Here is a 20,747-nt window from a genome sequence, read left to right on the forward strand (position 1 = left end):
TCTAATAAATTTGTTAAATGAAAGAATGGCTCCACTATACAATAAAAATTACTTGGAAACTAACTGCATGTCCCTTAAGTGGAGAAAGGATAAAAATAGCATTAGTCAAATTGAAAAGGTGGTTCAAAAGTTCACTGTAGAAAATAATTCTTTAAAAAATAGAATTGGGCAAGTAGAAGTTAATGACTTCATGAGGCATAAAGAAACAATCAAATAAATTGAAAGAATGAAAAATTAGAAGATAACATGAACTATCTCACTGGAAAAAATTAAATCCAGAAAAGATAGTTTTTGAATTCTTAGACTACCTGAAAGTTGCAACAAAAAAGTCTAGACATCATATTATAAGAAATTATCAAAGCAAATTGTCCTGATTTCTTAAACAAAGGGGGAAAATAGAACTCAAAAATAACTCCCTATCACCTCCTAAAAGAGGTCCCCAAAGGAAAATTCCCAGGAATATCATAGCCAATTTCCAGAACTCCCAGACATGGAGAAACAGTGCAAGGACCTAGAAAAAAATTCAATCATTGAACGACCATTAAGATTACACAGAATTTAGCAACTTTTATATTAAAGGAACAGAAGGTTTGGAATATTATATTCCACAAGGCAAAGGATCTAGGTTTACAACTAAGAAACACCTATCCAGCAAAACTGATCCAAAACTCCTCTCCAAGGAGAAATTGCCATTTATTGAAATAGATTTCCAAGCATCTGTGCTAAAAAGATCAGATGTGAAGAGAAAATTTGAAGATATAGGATTCAAGATAAGCATGAAAAAGTAAAAAGGTAAGAGAAAACAAGGTATTCCTTAAGGTCAAATTGTTTACAATACCAAATGGAAAGATGATACTTGTAACTCTTAAAAATTTTTATCATTTTTTGGGAACTCAAAAGGAGTGTATATAGAGAGTACAGGAATAAGCTGACTCTGATGGCATGATATCCAAGAAAAAAAATAAAGGTTTGGAAAAGATGAGTGCACTAAGAAGAGGAAGGGAGAGATAATGTGGAGTAGGATAAATTATTTCACATTAAAAGGCATGAAAAATTACTAACGTACAATGTAGTATAATGAGGGTGATGACAAGTGATGCTTCAACCTTGCTTTCATTCAGAATTGACTGGAGTGAGTAACATCCACACTTAGTTGAATATATTACTCTAACTTACCCTATAGAGAATTAGGAAGGGAATGAGAAAAGAGGAAAGGACTAATAGAAGGGAGAATGATCTAGAGGAGGCAATGGTTAGAAGTAAAACACTTCAGAGTGAAAAGAGAAAGAAAGAACAGGAAAATAGGGAAAATAAGATAAGGAGGAATACCCAGTATGCTAGATAAATTGAATAATTTTCATTTTATTAAATTAAAAAGGTTTTATAACCTCCCAAATCCTCATGAAATCAAGATTTAAAAGAAAAGAGCAAACTAGAAAAAATACATCACATTTCCTTGATAAAGGCCTAATTTCTCAAATATAAAGATAACTGAGTCAAATTTATAAGAATAAAAGCCATTCCTCAATGAATGGCCAAAGGATATTAATAGGATAGCTTTCAGATAAGGAAATCAAAGTTATCCATAACCATATAAAATATTCTAAATCAATATTGAATAGAGAAATGCAAATTAAAAGAACTCTGAGATACTACCTCATTCCTATTAGATTGACAAATATGTTAGTTGGGAAAAAATGATAAATGTTGGAGGGGACATAGCAAAATTGGGACATTAGTCCATTGTTGATGGAGTTGTGACTTTATCCCACAGTTCTAGATGGCAATTTGGAACTATGTCCAAAGGACTGTAAAACTGTGTATATTCTTTGATCCAGTAATAACACTACTAGTTTTATACATCCAAGAAATTTTTAAAAAAGGAAAATGCATATATTTGTACTAAAATATTTATAATACCTCTTTTTGTGGTGGCAAGGAATTGGAAATTGAAAGGATGTCCATCCTTTCAGGTATATCTGAACAGATTATTGTAAATGGCTGTGATGGGATACTATTGCATTATAAGAAATGATGAGCAGGATGATTTCAGAAAAAAAAATGGAAAGGCCTATGTGAATTGATCCAGAATGAAGTGAACAGACCCAGGATAATATTGTACATAATAACAATAATATTATACAATGATCAATTGTGAAAGGCTTAGTTATTCTGAGCAATACAACAATACACAACAATTCTGAGGGATTTATGACAAAGAAACTATTTACCTCCCAACAAAGAACCGATGGAGTCTGAATGCAGACCCAAACATACTATTTTTCACTTTATTTGAGAGTGTATTTATTTGAGGGTTTAGATTTAATGTGAGTATTTTCTTGCAATATGACCAAGATGGAAATATGTTTTGCAAGATTATCATATATAATAACAAGATAAAATTATTTACCATGTCAGGGATGGAGGAGAGAAGGGAGAGAGGGAAACAATTTGCATATTATAATTTCAACACACAGTTGTAAAACATTATTATTATATATAATTTGGATAACATATATATATATATATATTAATGTCATTTATCCTTGATGTTTTGCAGAGGTTGGGAGTTCAAAATTGTGTTATATATGCTCTCTGGTCTTAGCCAATGCATTGGTTTTCTCCCACTGATTTTCTTCTCTTTATTTAAAAAAATGATCTTCATTATAAAGGATGGCTTTCTAGAAGGCATAAGGAAAAGGGCTAAAGAGGGAAATATAGGCATTGTAAACTCAAAAGATATCAAAACTAATACCATACTTATGTCATTGAACAGGTGTACATTTAATGTGTACTTAGAGAAGCATGAGAATAATAAAGAATTTTCGACAATATAGATACAAGATTTTATCAAGGAAATGTATAAAAGGGAAAAATGTGTTTGCCACATGGCAAATGCAAGAAAAAATTAAGTTAGGTGGTACTTGGGTAGGCTCAGTAGATTGAGTGCCAGACATAGAGACAGTAGCTGCTGAGTTAGAATGTGGCTTCAGTCATTTCCTAGCTGTGAAACCCTGGGCAACTAGTCCTTACCACTCTTCTGTCATGGAAGCAAGATGGAAGGTAAAAGTTTTCAAAAAAGAGAGGAAAAATCAGGATATCCAGAGTGAAGAAAATAAGAATGTTTTCCTCAAATAGTTGAATCTCCTGTGGTAAATGCATGGGAAGATATGGACAAAAATAAATGGAATGTAGACTGAACCAATTTTAAATCCAGTTCCTTCTTCCTTATATTCCATTGACCTCGGATAGAGAAAAAACCTTAATAAATTTTACTTGACCAATTGACTTATGTCTATCCCCAACCTCTCCTATTCCATATGCTCTTTTCCATTTCAGGAATTTTCTCAGCAACTTGTCTGTTATCTTTTCCCTGCATGAATGCATGTATATACACATATGCAAACACACACTCACTCCTCAATTTGTCTCTAGGTCAAGTTCCCACTTCAATCTTTCTTTTTTTTTTTTCCTATTTAATCCCATCCTCAACCAAGGGACAGAAATGTTCTTAGTTCTGAGAATATGTTTTCAATACCACAATATTGAGCATTTTAAGATCAGCAAATTCAAAGGTTTGCAAATATCCAAAGCAAAACAAAATTTACTAATTGGAATTATGAAATCATTGACAAAAAACAATTGCAGAACTCATTTCAGGTCATAAAATCAGGTACTCTGGTATAAGGCTTCAATCTTGGGATTGTTATTATTAACTTTCCCAGTAGAGTTTCCATCTCTCCTGTTAACTAGCCATTCCATCGATCTTCTTGACACATCAATTTCTTTTTGTCAGGGGGTGGGAGAAGAGAAGGTTTAGGAACATTCTGAAACGAACCTAGGGAATAAACCATGGCCTCATTTTCTTTCCACTCTCAACCCCTAGGAACCCCACCCCAAGATGTTTCTTAGCACTCAAACTCAAAATAATACCTCTCAGAAAATAACTTCTATATGAGAATTCCTATGAATTATCATGACTGGTAGCTGTGAAGAATTATGTGAACACCTTAAATCCATCATAAATCATTGGTTCTATCAGTGTAATGAAGCTATTTCTGAACTCAAGAAATGAAACAATGACAGAAGGGGAGAGTATCATACCATATGTGTGTTCATACATATATATATATATACACATATATATATATATATAAACACAAAACACATAAATGCAGAGCATATATGTTATCTGAATATGCAGATTATTATATATTTCTACAAGAGTAAATTCCCACACATGGGCATGTGCTCATGAACAAAACAATGAGTTTACATTATTGTATTCTTTAGGCACTTCTGTATTATTTAAACTGTTCTCTAATTTGGATAGAAAAATCTAAAGAATTCAAGAATCAAAATTAAATGAACCATTTAAAAATGGATGGAGTAGAAGAACCAAATTACTGATCTTAACAGAATATCTTTCCCTATAATAAAAGAAAAATGTGGGAGAAATAAAAAAGAAAAAGGTTTTTTTCATCAAGTTTCCAAAGTAGTCTGAAGAAACTCTAGGTCTCCCAACTTTAGAGAAGAAGGAAAAGGGGAAGCTAAAAAGAGAAGATGAAAAGGAAGTATATCATTATATGACTCTGACAGGTTAAAGACCAGAAAATTTTTAAGTACTCATAAATAAGTCAGTGCTGTGTAATAGCTGAGGGTTATCCTTGGGGTTGAGAACTACCTGAAGTTGTGAGACTCACCCACAGGAGCCATGTGACCATGGGCAATTCATCTAACTTCACAAGGCTCCCATGAAATTCTCTAATGTCCTTCTGTATAGCAAAGGCAGTTTTCACATGGAAAATTTTCCTAATAAAATGTAATTATCAGTCCAGTTATTGTCTGTGTATTGATTCCAAGGCAGAGCAGTGGTAAGGGCTAGGCAGTGGGGGTCAAGTGACTTGCCCAGGGTCACACAGCTGGGAACTATCTAAGGTCATATTTGAACCTAGGACCTACTGTCTCTAGGCCTGGCTTTCAATCCACTGAGCCACCCAGCTGCTCCCAGAACTAAAATTTAAATAAATTTTTTATACTCTAGAAATGTTTAAACCTGAAATTCAAAATGTTCATTTTTTATTGTTTTTAAGCCACTTGAAAGAAAATAGCAACAATATCCAATTGTTCTCTTGTTCAATTGTTTAATCATGTCTGAATCTTCAGGACCCTGTGGACCACATTGTCCAAGGAAGTTTCTTGGCAAAGTTACTGGAGTGGTTTGGCATTTTCTTCTCCAATGCATCAAGGCAAAAAGAGGTAAATTTCAAAGATGTGCCCAGGGTCATGCAGACAATAAATGTCTGAGGTCAGATTTGAACTCAGGTCTTCCAAACTCCAGGTCTAGAACCATATCCAAGGAACCATCCAGATGTCACTACCATTGCACAATCCAATCCAATCCACTAAACAATCATTAAACACCTACTATGAGCCAGACACTAGACTAAGCTAAAATGAAGTTCCAGCCTATGCAGAAGGAATGGTTCACCCCCATTGCAGGGTCTGGAGTAATTTCTTCCCTAATATACCATATGTCATCTATATTGCTATTGCTGAAGAACTAATATGCTTTTTAGCTAATTAAGGCATTGTTGTGGTACACCATGGAAATTAGTGTGAAATCAAGTCATACTGAACAGATTAAGCAGAATTTTATACCCAATGAAAATATTAGAAGTAAAGATCCAGAAGGCTTTGTTCTTATTTGATGTAGCCAGTGGTGAAGGAACCAAATATCTCCATGTGGCTCTGCATATCAAGGTCTTCTTCTTTTAAGAGGAGTTTGAAATTAGAGTTGTTTGGCATATCAGTAAGGCTAATTTATACCTCTTGATTATTACTATCATTCTGAAAGGCAGAGCTATTTTTTCCCAGATTTTCTCCTCTGGATTCCACTGGGCATTGACATAACTTTTATCCGATTCAGCCCCCTCACTTAGAATCTCTAAGGAAGGGGATTTTTAATTTGCTGTGGAAAAATACAATAAGAGGAGAAAGGAGTTGCCAGAGGCCCAAAGGAAAGCAACTCCACCCCCTTCTCTAAGACTAAGGAACGCTTCTATACCAAGGAATTTAAAGTAATTTTTTCATAATGCAAAAGATCAGCTATTTAGATTATTTGTTGCTTTTGAAAGTAAGGATTTTCATATATTGGGTTTTCTTTACTAAGAGTTATCTGAGAATTCCAAACTAAACTAGAACTAATTTTACCACCTAAAATTTATGAGTGAGCTGAGAGAAGAGATGCACTCAAATATGTTTTTGCTAGTTTTAATTATTCTTTCCTGGTGTGGACATTTATAAACCAATTTCAGTGGTATCCTTAAACATATGATGGCCATTGGCCTATCATATGAGAAACTGAATCTCATGGTTCCAATTCACTGCTTCAATTTCCTCTTTTAATCTTCAGATTAAACACTGTTCTGCCTTAGACAATAAATCTGAGGTGAAGTTAGAAATATACTTTTTTCTTTACAACTGTATTTATGTAGTTATGTTCCATTTATGTGTAAAAATATCATGGTTACTGAAATAGAAATGTTAATCTGTGTGACTCTTTCTTGTTGCTGCAGTGACTGATGTACTCTGGCTTATGCCTAGAGAACTGCTGCTGGTATGGGTACTTAGTTACAATGGAGGTAGAGGTACTACAGAGATAGAAAGATACACTGAGAGATACTGATACAAGGGAATGCTGTGGAGTTTGCCTACTGATCCCTATTGATGACTAGTGTATCAATATTTTTCCTAATCTCCTACCCTCTCTCCTTCCCTCCTTCACCCTCTCCTCCCTGTCTCCCTCACCTCCCAATTCTTCTTGAAGCCTTTGGCTTCTTCCCTCCCCCCTCAGTGAACTATAATGATACTCTTTTCTTTTTCTTTTCAAGTCAGGGGGTTTATTGGGAAACAGGATGGGAAACTGAGGTAAGAGGGATGAGGGTGTCCCTAATCTAAAATGAAGATTATGAGGGCTTGGGAAGTCACAACTGTGACAGAGGGACAGTCAGAGATGGAGGACAAGTTAAAATCTTTCTTCTTCACAAAGTCACCAATTTCAGAAGCCCCCATCAAGGGTCCTTCAGTCTGGGACAGAAACTAAATAATATCAGTTCAGCTTCTTCCCCCTGGCCAGCTTCAACTCCCAGAGCCAGAGACAGAATCAGTTCCTCCTTTGGGTCAGAGCCCAAAACCAAGCCTCCTTAGTTCAATAACCCCCCAGAGAGAGTGAGCCCCAAGGTCCCAATTCCTCTCCTCTGATCTGGCTCCCCCAACTGCCTCTCCTGGGAACATTCCTTTTGGAACCTTCTTCTTGATTGACAGACAGGTCCCCAGCCTTAGTTCTTGCATCTTGGCTTGTCCTGCAAAACCTCTCTCTCTTCAAGTCTCTACCATATTACCCTAGATAGCTAACAATTTTGTTTTTTTTTTAATACATTTGCAACAGTCCTCTAGTTCATGTTATTTATTAAATGACGGCAGTTACCCCAAATTAAAGTAATTAACTATTACTGTGTCATTTAAGAACAGGGGAAAACTCTGTGTGGATAACTTAAGTCAGTGTGGTTGCCCATATTCAATTACACATCATGGCAGATAGCTATGGCATAGTTACTATCACTTGGCCTTCAGCCTTGCCCTTTGTGACACCATGGGAGCTGCATACTTTTCCTCTGTAATGTTTCAACTATTGTCCCTTTTCACTTAATTGAAAAAAAATTTAATTAGAAATATTATTCTTTGCTTAAGCTTTTACAATCTGAAGTTAAGGATAAAAGTATAGGAAAGTAGTAATTAAAAATATCAATGATACAAAAGGTCAGGATATGAAATCTCCCATTGAAAATCATTGCTTCACAATCTTGCAATAGAATGAAGGGAGGAAAATATGAAATATCAAGCAAAGATATTTTGAGATCCTATTAAATAACCATTACAGATTTGTCTACATAATATCCCCCTCCCCAAAAGACTTGAAATTGCTCAACTTTGGGAAGAGGAAATAATATTAACAACCATAGATAAGGTATTGATTTTGAGTTAATCAAACCAATAATATCAACAATAATGATGATAATGGTGATAATAAATTGTATATTTTGAAACATTCAGGAGCAACTAGTCCAACTTCTATCATATGTGATATTCTTCTTCTCTATCACATACTAATGACCCTGATTTTCTATTTTAATACTTCAAGTAAGAAGAGACATTCAAGCACACGGAACAATCCATTTCTTTAATTGCTATTTCTAATTGTTAAGAATGTTTTTCTCCATAATGTATGCCCAATGTTCCTAGTTATGATCTTCCTTACAACCCAGAACAAATTACAGAATTATAAAATTTGAACCATGCATCACATGTGATCAATGTTTAATAACTGCTTATTAATTCATCTAAATCAAATCACCTCAATTTGGAGTGGATGAAACTGAGACCAAAAGAGGAAAAGTGGCTTTTCTAAGGTCTGTCAAGGAGCAAGCTATGGACACAGAAGGTCTCAGTTTATTTATTCCACATACAAGGATTTTACATGACATTATATCAATTCTATTTCCTTTTAATAATTCACTTTTCAATTATATGTTCTGGTGTGGTATAGACTAATATACTAACCCTGCTATAAAATACATACCAGTCTCCTCACAAAATGAATTATGACTAGCACCTTTTAACCATTTATCTCTTCTTATTTCTGGGCCATCATGAACAAATTGATAATTTGTTTAGTGTAGTGGGTCCTAAAAGATCATGGAAATCAAATGAAATGGGTTCGGAGAGCTTAGATCTCCAAAGAACATGGACTTCCCTGATCCAATGATTTTAAACTTCCATGAACCCACAGTCCCTCATTTCCCAATATTGCTTGCTGATAACAGATTATATAATTTTACTCCACTCATTTTACAAATGATATAACTTAAATCTAGTTTTATTCCACACATTGATACAGGTAATGACAGAGACAGATTCTCTGATATTAAATTTAGTACTATTTTCATTATATTATTTTCCACTTTTTAGACATCATTCAAAATTTAATAGTTTATTATTTTATATCTCAAAATTAAAAGTGGGACAAGGAGTAAGAAAGAGGGAGAGAAAATGGATTACAAAGTATCAGAAACAGGTATAAAATATGTATTAACATGTAATATGGAAAAAAAGAATATAGATTGAGTCAATTAAAACAACTAAATATGTATTTCAATTAAAATAAATAAATGTTTATCAAGTTCATCAAAATATGCAACAAGATGCAAATAAAAACAACTCTGAGGTATCACCTCACACCTAGCAGATTATTCAACATGACAGCAAAGGAAAGTAATGAATGCTGGAGGAGATGTGGCAAAGTAGGGACATTAATGCATTGCTGGTGGAGTTGTGAATTGATCCAACCATTCCGGAGGGCAATTTGGAACTATGCCCAAAGGGCACTAAAAGACTGTCTGCCCTTTGATCCAGCCATAGCACTGCTGGGTTTGTACCCCAAAGAGATAATAAGGAAAAAGACTTGTGCAAGAATATTCATAGCTGCTCTCTTTGTGGTAGACAAAAATTGGGAAATGAGGGGATGCCCTTCAATTGGGGAATGGCTGAACAAATTGTGGTATATGTTGGTGATGGAATACTATTGTGCTCAAAGGAATAATAAAGTGGAGAAATTCCATGGAGACTGGAACAACCTCCAGGAAATGATGCAGAGAGAGAGGAGCAGAACCAGGAGAACATTGTACACAGAGACTGACACATTGTGGTACAAGAGAATGTAATGGACTTCTCCAATAATGGCTTTACAATGTCCCTGAACAACCTGCAGCAATCTACGAGAAAAAAAAAATAAATAAACTATCTTCTAGCAGAGGACAAACTGAGGGAGTAAAAACACGGAGGAAAATCAACTGCTTGACTACAGAGGTTGAGGGGACATTATGAGGAGAGACACTAAATGAGCGCCCTAATGCAAATACCAACAAGGAAATGGGTTCAGAGCAAGGACACATGTGATACCCAGACAAATCACGGGTAGGCTAGGGAAGGGGTGGGGGGGGGGGTTGGGAGGGCGGAAAAGAAAATGATCTGTTTCCAATGAACAATGTATGAAAATGACCAAATAAAATAATGCTTAAGAAAGTAAAAAAAAAATATTATGCAACAACTACAAAACAATTCAAACAAATAAAGTCAGATCTAAAAAATTGGAAAACATTAATTGCTCTTGGCTAGACCAATAATAAAAATGACAATTATTACTGAACGTATTTGCCTATTTAGAGCCATACCAATCAAACTTCCCAAATCATTTCATAGAGCTAAAAAATTTGATAACAAAATTGATCTCAAAGTACAAAAGAAAATCAAGTCAATCAATGGAAAAAAATCCGAAGAAAGGCAGCTTAACTTTACCAGATCTCAAACTACATTAAAAGCAGCAACAATCAAAATAATCCTCTATTAGCTATGAAATAGAGAGGTAGAGCAATGAAAAAGATCAGATATTCAACATGGAATGGGAAATTACCAAAATAACTCTAGTGTTTGACAAACCAAAGACCCAAGCTTTTAGAAGAATAATTCCCCATTTGACAAAAAAACTGCTGAGAAAAATGGAAAAGAATATGGCAGAAATTGAGTGTAGATCAACACGTCTAGCCATATATCAAGGAAAATTCTAAATGAACATATATGATTTAGAAATAAAGTGTAATGCCATAAATAAATTAAGGAAGCACAAAATAATTTACCTATTAGAACTATGAAAAGGGGAACAATTTAGGTCAAAAAAGACATAGAGAAAATTATGAAATGTAAAAATATATTTAAAAACTTTGACTATTAAATTTTAAAAATTAATTAAATTTAATTTAAATTTTTAAGGTTTTGCACAAACAAAAGCATTGCAAACAGATTAAAAGGCAAACAAAAAACTGGGGGAAAACTTTATAATAAGTATCTCTGATAAAGCCTTCATTTCTCAAGTATATGAAGAACTGGAGTCAAATTAATAAGAACATAAAGCATTTTGCAATTAATAAATGGTCAAATGATATTGTGTGACACAGAATTAAGAATGTTATTCTCAGGATGAACATTCAATTTACAAAGGCTAGTTTGTTACCTTTTATTGATTGAGGATTATGAGATAAACCTGGGAGGAAGACTGATGAAAGACAGAAAGTGCAATAAATAATTCCATTGTTCCTCTTATCTTACCTCACTGTGTTGGAAACACAGTGTTTTGGATTGTAGGTCAAGGCCCAGGGGAGGGCCTTGTTGGGAACTTGTATATATTGCCTGTTTGCTACCTAATCAGTTGGCACTTCTAAGCCCATCACTGAAGTACTCTCTTTCATGAAGAGAATAAACAACTGCCTCTTTTTACTCCTACCTTCTGATTCCAGGTTGTGTTTATTTGAGTGAGTGGGACACTGATGCTCATTTTTGAGTGGGGCACTTGTCATCATTTTTATCTCATATAATATGAATAAGCAATTCTTGGATAAATATATTAAAACTATCTTTAATCAGATGAAAAAACAAAAATTAAAGCAACTCTGAGCTATCACCTCACAACAATCAGACTAGTTACATGACAAAAAAAGAACAATGCTTAAATTGGAGGGGGTATATAAAACTCAAGTCACTGATGGAACTGAAACTGATACAACCATTCTGGAGAGTAATCTGGAATCTTGTCCAAAAGGCCATCAAACTCTGCATACCTTTTTGATTCATTCAGCTCCCAAAGATATTAAAGATAGGAAAAAAGTACCTACTTGTACAAAAATTTCTGAGGCAGGTATTTTTGTGGTGGCTAACAACTGTAAATTGAAGAAATGTCCATAAGTTGGGGAATGGCTGACAAAGTAGTGATATCTACTTTTAATGTAATACTATTGTGTCATAGGAAATGATAAACAAGATGATCACAAAACAAAAACAAGGAAACAAAAAACCTGGAAAGACTTGTATGAAATGATGAAAAGTGAAGCAAGCAGGATCATGTTCTACACAATAACAACAATAATGTGTGCTAATTAACTGTGAATAACTTAACTATTATCAACAAGGCAAGAATTCAAACTAACTCCAAAAGACTCATGAGAAAAAATAGATTATCTACCACTGTAGAAGGAATAGATGAAGTCTGAATGCAAATTGAAATATACTATTCTTTATTTTAATTCCTCCATTAATTTTTCTCTATAGTAAGAAATATCTATCTTCCCTTATAACTTGATGAACATTGAAATATGCACTGTATAATAATAGATATACAACCTCTATCATATTGCCTACCTTTTTAAGTAGGGAAGAATAATGGAAGGGACAGAGACAACATGAATTATCAAATATCAGAAATGAATATTAAAAATCTATATTGACATATAATATGGAAAAATGAAATTTATGATAAAAATGTGATGCAAAAACAGCTCAGATAAATTCTGCTTGGACTTGAACAACTTGAGTCAGATCCATTTTCTAGCTCACACCATGAAAAAACAATTAATTTTCTACCAATGAATATTATTTTTAGAAAAATGTGACTATAATATAAGCTATATCTAGAGAGCACAAATGAAACACATTTGAAAATTATCTGTGTATCTTCTTACTGTATCCTTTCCTTGGATATATCAATCTGTGCATGTAACAAAAAAGTCTGTTGAATCTCATCATTGTTATATTGCCAGTTTATAGCTTCATAGTCATCTTCCTTGTTAACTTCTAGTGCTTTCTATCTAATAGATTCGACTTCAATTGACTCTTGTAAGGGGTAAAAATTAGGGTTGTTGACTGAATATATTATGCTAGTGGTTGCCAGGGATTAAAATTCAATCCCAACAAAATACTCAAGTGAGTTTGGGATTTTTATGGTGGTTTAATTACAATAGTAGGAAGAAATTAAGAGAGAGAGGAAAAGGAATTGAACTGCTCTGGCAAGGCATATAGGAGTTTAGAGGCCTTGGCTTCTAGCCATGAGGCCACCTCCAAGATGAGGGGCCACCTAGGAGGATAGTACATTATGAGGTAAATGAAAAGAGGAATAAGACTAAACCACTCACCAAGCACACTAAGAATGCCTCCATGAGCTCCCAACACTGAAAGAGCCCGATGTCTACACAAGAGAGAGTGAGAGAGTGAGAGAGAGAGAGAGAGAGAGAGAGAGATGAAGTGATGCAAAATATATAGACCATTCTTTACATAACTTCCTGAGTCTCACATGTACCAAAGGTAGCTTAAACTTGACTCAGGACAGCCCAGGGGATCTTTCAATTTTTTCTCATTTGTCAGTTGCTAGCACATGTGGGTCATAGGTCTTCCTCCTCAACACTTAATCCTTAAATAGGGGTGTATACACTCCTGGTTGCTAAAATTCTAAGACTAAGCAGGGTGGAGAAAATTTAAAATTCACACTCTGGACCTTTGTTTAACCACTTAGAAAGTGAATTTTTAACTAACAAAGATAGGTAGGAATCTCTAATGGGAAAATTTCTTCTCTATGTTTTTTTTAAAAACTTTAAGGAATTAACTTCCTAATTAAATATATGAAGTATATCTTCTCATTTCATTTTTCTCAGCCATTTATGTTCCCAAAAAATGTAACACATTTGGTTGGATGTTGGAATGTCTATGATCCCTTTTTACTGATATTTTTGAGTCTTCCTCCATTCCTCAATTGTATTTGAGATTGATGAACTACATAGAATTTGAGAATTCTGGATTTTGAGTTTTGTTTGTTTGATTTTTTTTAACTAGGGAGGAAACTTAGAGTCCTTCAATCTGTTTATATCATTATCTTCTTTACTCTTCTTTCTGCTCAAGCTAATATGCAAGTCCACTAGTCTCATATGTGACTTTGTAGAATTCTAGCTTTTGTCTCTGATTTCAGATTTCTCATGCTTGAAATGAAGCCCTTGCCTACTTTCCTCTGCCTGATTCTTAAAATCCCAAACTCTGTTCAACACATGGCAGAGCTGTTATATCCTATATGATATCTTTCCTGAATCTTCTGATTATTAGCACTCTCTTCTTCTGAAATAACTTTGTGACTTTTTATATTCTGTACTTTATGATCACTTACCTGTATAGATGTAGCATGCCACTAGGCAACAAATCCCCTAGATTTTACCATACTCAGCAATATTTTCATTCTGAAAGATGATTTAAATTTAGGAACCCATATCTTGAAAGTCCATTCTAATTTGGGGGGCCTTTTCTATTTCACAATATGCTAAAGGTCTTCTTTATTCTTCTTCATTAACTCAGGATGAGTGTATGGTGTTTCCAATGAAATACTCTTTCCCTTCATTATCTTAAGTAGGAGATTTATTTGGAGAAGAGAGGAAGAGATAAGGAATGGAGGTAAAAGGTTTGGGGATTTCCCTAATACTACAATGAGTCCTAGGTTGGAGGATGGTGAAATATAGTTCAATTGGGGGAAATGGCTGATAGGCCTGGAAATTCAGTCTCTATCATCAACAGAGGAAGTCAGAGAGAGAGATATCTGAACTTTTGTCCTTTCTTCAAAAAACAATAGACTACCTCCTTTCTGTCTTCAAGATTAAAGACATAACCCTTCAGTTGGTCTGTTCCTTTCTCCCAACTTCTTCTCCCAGTAACATTCCAATCAGAATATTTCTCATTTGACTGACAGGACATCACTCAGCTGCTCCAAACTCTTGTTGTATGCTTTCCAATCTCTCTTCCATAAGACTTGTTACAAATGATGTAACCAAAGGTAGGGTACCTGGGATTGGCCTAGATACAATATAAGATATGACAGAAAGATTAGATTGTATCAGTTAATATTATCTAGGGTGCCCAGAGAGATAAATTAAAATTAAGTACTTTCTTACAAATTCAGTTCTTCAGGTCAGAGGGGAAAATTCTAGGAGCTAGGTGAACCCTATTAATAATCCATTTGAATCATTCAGTTTTTAGAGGTCTTTGTTCCAACCTCTAGGACAGTCAGTAATGGAAAGGGAAGGAATGAAGGAGAAAGATAGATGATGTGAAACTCAACATTTTAAGAAATGAACATTAAAAATGACTTCATGCTATTAGAAAAAATATTAAAATGTTCAATAGTAACAAAGGACTGTACATGAGCATTCACTAGACTAATCTGCACTTAATCATCATCAATCATTTCTCATTAAATCTTTGAACTTGGGGTTCTGAGGAAAAGGCTGAATTTTTGGTTTTGTAATGGGGACGACTACAGCACTCGTGGAATTGGAATTGGAATCCAGAGGATATTATTATTTATATGGTATATAATATATACTATATTAGTATAGCACCTTCAACCAATAGAGTGGGTGAACTCTGGCAATTTTTATGAAGTTTCCATTTGAATTAGGACTTTGTGTGCAATGTAGAGGAAGTTTCATAATACAAAATCAAGCCATTTTAGATGTTGACATAGATTTGTATGATAAAGGGGGTTTGGGAATCCTCCTTAGCTTGGAATCCTCCTTAGCTTGGAAGTATATAGCTATTTCAATGGAATATTTTATTGTTAAAATCCATTCTAGTTAAACTGGTAGCTGCCGTTATGTACATTGACTTCTTTATTGAAAAATATTTACATATGCTTGTACAGGCAGTCCAAATCCAGGCTTGAAAGCCATCTGTCTAGGGCGTTAATTTAGAGTCTCTCCTCAATCATGTTCCCTCAACCCCTGTAGTCAGGCAGTTGCCTTTCCTTGGTGTTTTTACTCCCACCGTTTGTCCTCTGCTTGTGGATAGTATTTTTATTCTCCTAGATCCCTGTAGATTGTTCAGGGACATTGCATTGACACTAATGGAGAAGTCCATTACGATCTCTTGTACCACAGTGTATCAGTCTCTGTGTACAATTTTTTCTGGTTCTGCTCCTTTCACTCTGCATCATTTCCTGGAGGTCGTTCCAGTCTCCATGGAATTCCTCCACTTTATTATTCCTTTGAGCACAATAGTATTCTATCACCAACACATACCACAATTTGTTCAGCCATTCCCCAATTGAAGGGCATCCCCTCATTTTCCAATTTTTGGCCACCACAAAAAAGTGCTGCTATGAATATTCTTGTACAAGACTTTTTCCTTATTATCTCTTTGGGGTACAAACCCAGCAGTGCTATGGCTGGATCAAAGGGCAGACAGTCTTTTATCTCACTTGGGGCATAGTTCCAAATTGCCCTCCAGAATGGTTGGATCAATTCATAACTCCACCAGCAATGAATTAATGTCCCAACTTTGCCATACCCCCTCCAGCATTCATTGCTTTCCTTTGCTGTCATGTTAGCCAGTCTGCTCTGTGTGAGGTGATACCTTAGAGTTGTTTTGATTTGCATCTCTCTGATTATGAGAGATTTAGAGGACTTTTTCATATGCTTATTAATAATTTTTATTTCTTTGGCTGAAAACTGCCTGTTCATGTCCCTTGCCCATTTACCAATTGAAGAATGGCTTGATTTGTTGTACAATTGATTTAGTTCTTTATAAATCTGAGTAATTAGACCTTTGTCAGAGGTCTTTGTTATGAAGATTGTTTCCCAATTGGTTGCTTCCCTTCTAATTTTGGTTACATTGGTTTTGTTTGTACAAAAACTTTTTAACTTGATGTAATCAAAATTGTTTATTTTACATTTTGTGACTCTTTCTATATCTTGCTTGTTTTTAAAGTCTTTTCCTTCCCACAGGTCTGACATGTATACTATTCTGTGTTCACCTAATTTTCTTATAGTTTCCTTTTTTATGTTCAAGTCATTCACCCATTCTGAGTTTATCTTGGTGTAGGGTGTGAGGTGTTGATCCAAACCTAATCTCTCCCACACTGTCTTCCAATTTTCCCAGCAGTTTTTGTAAAATAGTGGATTTTTGTCCCAAAAGCTGGGGTCTTTGGGTTTGTCATAGACTGTCTTGCCAAGGTCACTTACCCCAAGTCTATTCCATTGATCCTCCTTTCTGTCTCTTAGCCATTACCAAATTGTTTTGATGACCACTGCTTTGTAATAGAGCTTGAGATCTGGGACTGCAAAACCACCTTCCTTTGTATTTTTTTTTTCATTATTTCCCTGGATATCCTTGATCCTTTGTTCTTCCAAATTAACTTTGCTATGGTTTTTTTCTAATTCAGTAAAAAATTTTTTTTTGGAAGTTCAATGGGTATAGCACTAAATAGATAAATAAGTTTGGGTAGGATGGTAATTTTTATTATATTGGCTCATCCTACCCATGAGCAGTTAATGTTTTTCCAATTGCTCAAGTCTAGTTTTAGTTGTGTGGAGAGTGTTTTGTAGTTGTGTTCATATAGTTCCTGTGTCTGTCTCGGGAGATAGATTCCTAAGTATTTTATTTTGTCTAAGGTGATTCTGAATGGGATTTCTCTTTCTTATTCTTGCTGCTGAGCTGTGTTGGAAATATATAGAAATGCTGATGACTTATGCGTGTTTATTTTGTATCCTGCAACTTTGCTAAAGTTGTTGATTATTTTGACTAGCTTTTTGGTTGATTCTCTAGGATTCTTTAAGTAGACCATCATATCGTCCACAAAAAGCAATAGCTTGGTATCCTCCTTGCCTATTTTAATGCCTTCAATTTTTTTTCTTCTCTAATTGCTACTGCTAGTGTTTCTAGTACAATGTTAAATAATGGAGGTGATAATGGGCATCCTTGTTTCACTCCTGATCTTATTGGGAATGCATCTAGTTTATCCCCATTGCAGATGATGTTAGCTGATGGTTTTAGATATATACTGTTTATTATTTTTAGGAAAGACCCTTCTATTCTTATCCTTTCTAGTGTTGTACTTATATTTTCAATGAAATATGTACTTCCCCACCCACCCATATTTCCATGTATGACAACCTCTCCAATCCAGGCTTTTTTTTTTTCTTCAGAGAGGATTGATGAAGGGAACTCTTCCCATGAACTTGATGGATTCATTTCCAGGTTAATTACTATTTGGGACTTTTGTTGCCAGTTACATGAATGGGTTGAATTGTACTACTGTGGTTCAAAGTAGGATGAATTGCCTGGTTGATACTATTGAGCATCAGAGCTATTCCTGTATAGAGGATTATAAAAATGAGGATCACTTGCAGACTTGGTCATTTTACCCATTTTCCCATTTCAGAGGGAAGACTAGACAAAAGACTCATATCTGAGTCCCTGGTGAGATAGTGTGGAATTTGTCCCTGCTAGCTACAGATGTCATTTGTACTGGTAGAAGGGTGCTCCTTGCCAATATATTTTGGACAGTTTGAGAATTAAAGAAGTGCATGAAATGAACTTACATATTTGTTTAAGGCCTTTGTCCTTCCTTAGCAGCTTGAATGCTTATTGAAAAGGACTATTACTATCACTGTAGGCTTATTCAGACAAGCCAGAAGAATAAGAATACCTTATATAAGAACTTCCCTTTGTTTTATTTTCAGTAAATCCCTGATAGAATATAGTAACAATTGCCCCTTTTTTCATCAAAGTTCCTCTAATAGTTGTGATCCCTAGAAAACTATTCCCAGTTCTAGATCTTTTGCAGGACAAAATCTCTTTGAAACTATAACTTCTTTATTATATATACTTTTCCTTGTCAAACAGAAGAAGGGAACATTTAGTTCAATGCAAAGAGGTGTAAAAAAAACTTTGAAAATTAGACTAAAATTCTCCTCATTCTGCTCTCCCATCTCAGCCCACTATCTTAAAGTTTTAAGATAGATTTTAAATCACCATAATCTAAAGAGATTGAACTAATCTAAAGGAGTAAATTTATCAAGTCTATATAACTATCTTTTCTAAAATAATGCTCTGTTCCCTTCTCTCCACTGATCAGCCTAAGTACTCATCTTTCAAATAAAAAGGTGGATTATCAGACAAAGAAATAACATCCTTGACTGATACACCTAGGAACAGATTAAGTAAGTCTCTAATCACTTCAGTTAAAGGGAGCATCACTTGAATTCCCTTTTGACCATCTGAAAATGAAAGTTCTTAAAAGAAGTGGTTATAGAGGGAACAAATACTTTTATAAAAATGATTCTCCAGGGATAATATGAAAGTTGTGACAATTGTCCTGTTTGATGGGTAAGTATGTTAAGTGAACTTTACCTTGCACTCTATAATTGTTTGATCTTATTTAATTTCATTTATTGTTTTGAGAATACCATGAGTCCTTATCCAAACTGATTAATCATTAAGATATTTTAGAACTGACAACCTTATTTTATGAAACCACAAACCGTTCCTGGTCCTTGATAACTGTGCTTCAAGAAATCTCTTGGCTGACCTTAGTCCTAGACTGAACAATCAACATTCAAGCACCCACTGCTCACCCTACATACAATTAGCAGATGGAATCTAATCTTAAATACCCTTTTTGTCTTTTTAGTTTCTCTTATTATATCTAGGCCACTCACAGGCATTCTAGCTGATGGCTATATCCTCCTTCCTATGCCTCTATGTGACCAGTCGACTATTCTTCCTTGCCTATACTTCCTAAAGTATGCATGTGTATTGTTATGATGGGATTTGGGGTGAGGAAAGAACAAGAGGAAACAAATAAATGAATTCAAATTTATTGGTTGGAAGGGTAGGAATGAACAGGGGCTTTAGGAGTAAACTATACTTATACATAACTTAAAAGCTAATATCAATAAACTAATTAAACTATCTAATTAAGCTACACATTAACTTTCCAATATCCAAGTGTCACACCATGAGTCCAATCAAATGGGCCATGATCTTCAGTTGGTTGATATCCAAGCAGGTCCAGAGATCTTTTTAGTGATGCTGCCAGCAACCAGATCCAAAAACCTCTTTCCTCTGCTGGACTCGGGAGAAAATATCTTCTTCAAGTCTTAAACTCAAGTCCTTCCAAGAGAGAAGACTATGAGATGAAGGACCATTGGGCATAGAATTTTCCCAGATCTCAAGCCTCAGGCTTCCATGTGCTCTTTAGTCACATGTTCCTGTCAATCATTGCAACAGGTTTTGCAAACCTTTCATCCTTTATCACAGTATACATGTATGTGTGTTTATATTTATATTTACACTTAAGTATGCACACATATACATGTATACACACATACATATCCTCAAGTTCATTAGTTTGGTGTAAATTCACATGATTAGTATCTTTCCTAAGACAGTGTTCCGAGAGCAGTGGCTTAGTGTGGTAGCAGCTTATGAGCATTGTCTCCCTTGTTCTTATTGAAGATGTGTTCTATTATAACTACTTTGATAGTTCTGTATTTCTCTCGGGTTGACAAATACTTTGGATAACTAGTGTGTCTTTTGTGTTCTCTCTTTCATCTAAATTATTAAATTATTTCTGGTAGACATCTGTTTAAAATTAGTTTCCCATATGACATATATGAAAGATTTAGAAATATCTCATTAACATGGAATTCACCATCTGCCAAACACAAATACTCTCAGTGAGAAAAATGGACATGAATAGAGACAGTATACAGAGAACATGGGCAACCAAGCACCATAACATTCTGAGGGAACTTGCATGATCCGAACATATGTGGAGGGTAACTCATTTCCAATACTCCAGAGTTAACTGAGGTGTTCTGATGATCTTATCATATTTCTCTCAAATATTCCTCTTTTCCAGTTGATCTCATTTTCAGCTATTACCCATTAGGAAAATTTCTCTGCTCTGTATGTTTTTCAGGTGTGTAGCTCCCTTCAGGGTCACCTAGTATTCCATCCATCATTCACTGTAGATATTATGGTTG

The sequence above is a fragment of the Monodelphis domestica genome, chromosome 6 (genome assembly GCF_027887165.1).
Source record: "Monodelphis domestica isolate mMonDom1 chromosome 6, mMonDom1.pri, whole genome shotgun sequence".
NCBI classification, from domain to species: domain Eukaryota; kingdom Metazoa; phylum Chordata; class Mammalia; order Didelphimorphia; family Didelphidae; genus Monodelphis; species Monodelphis domestica.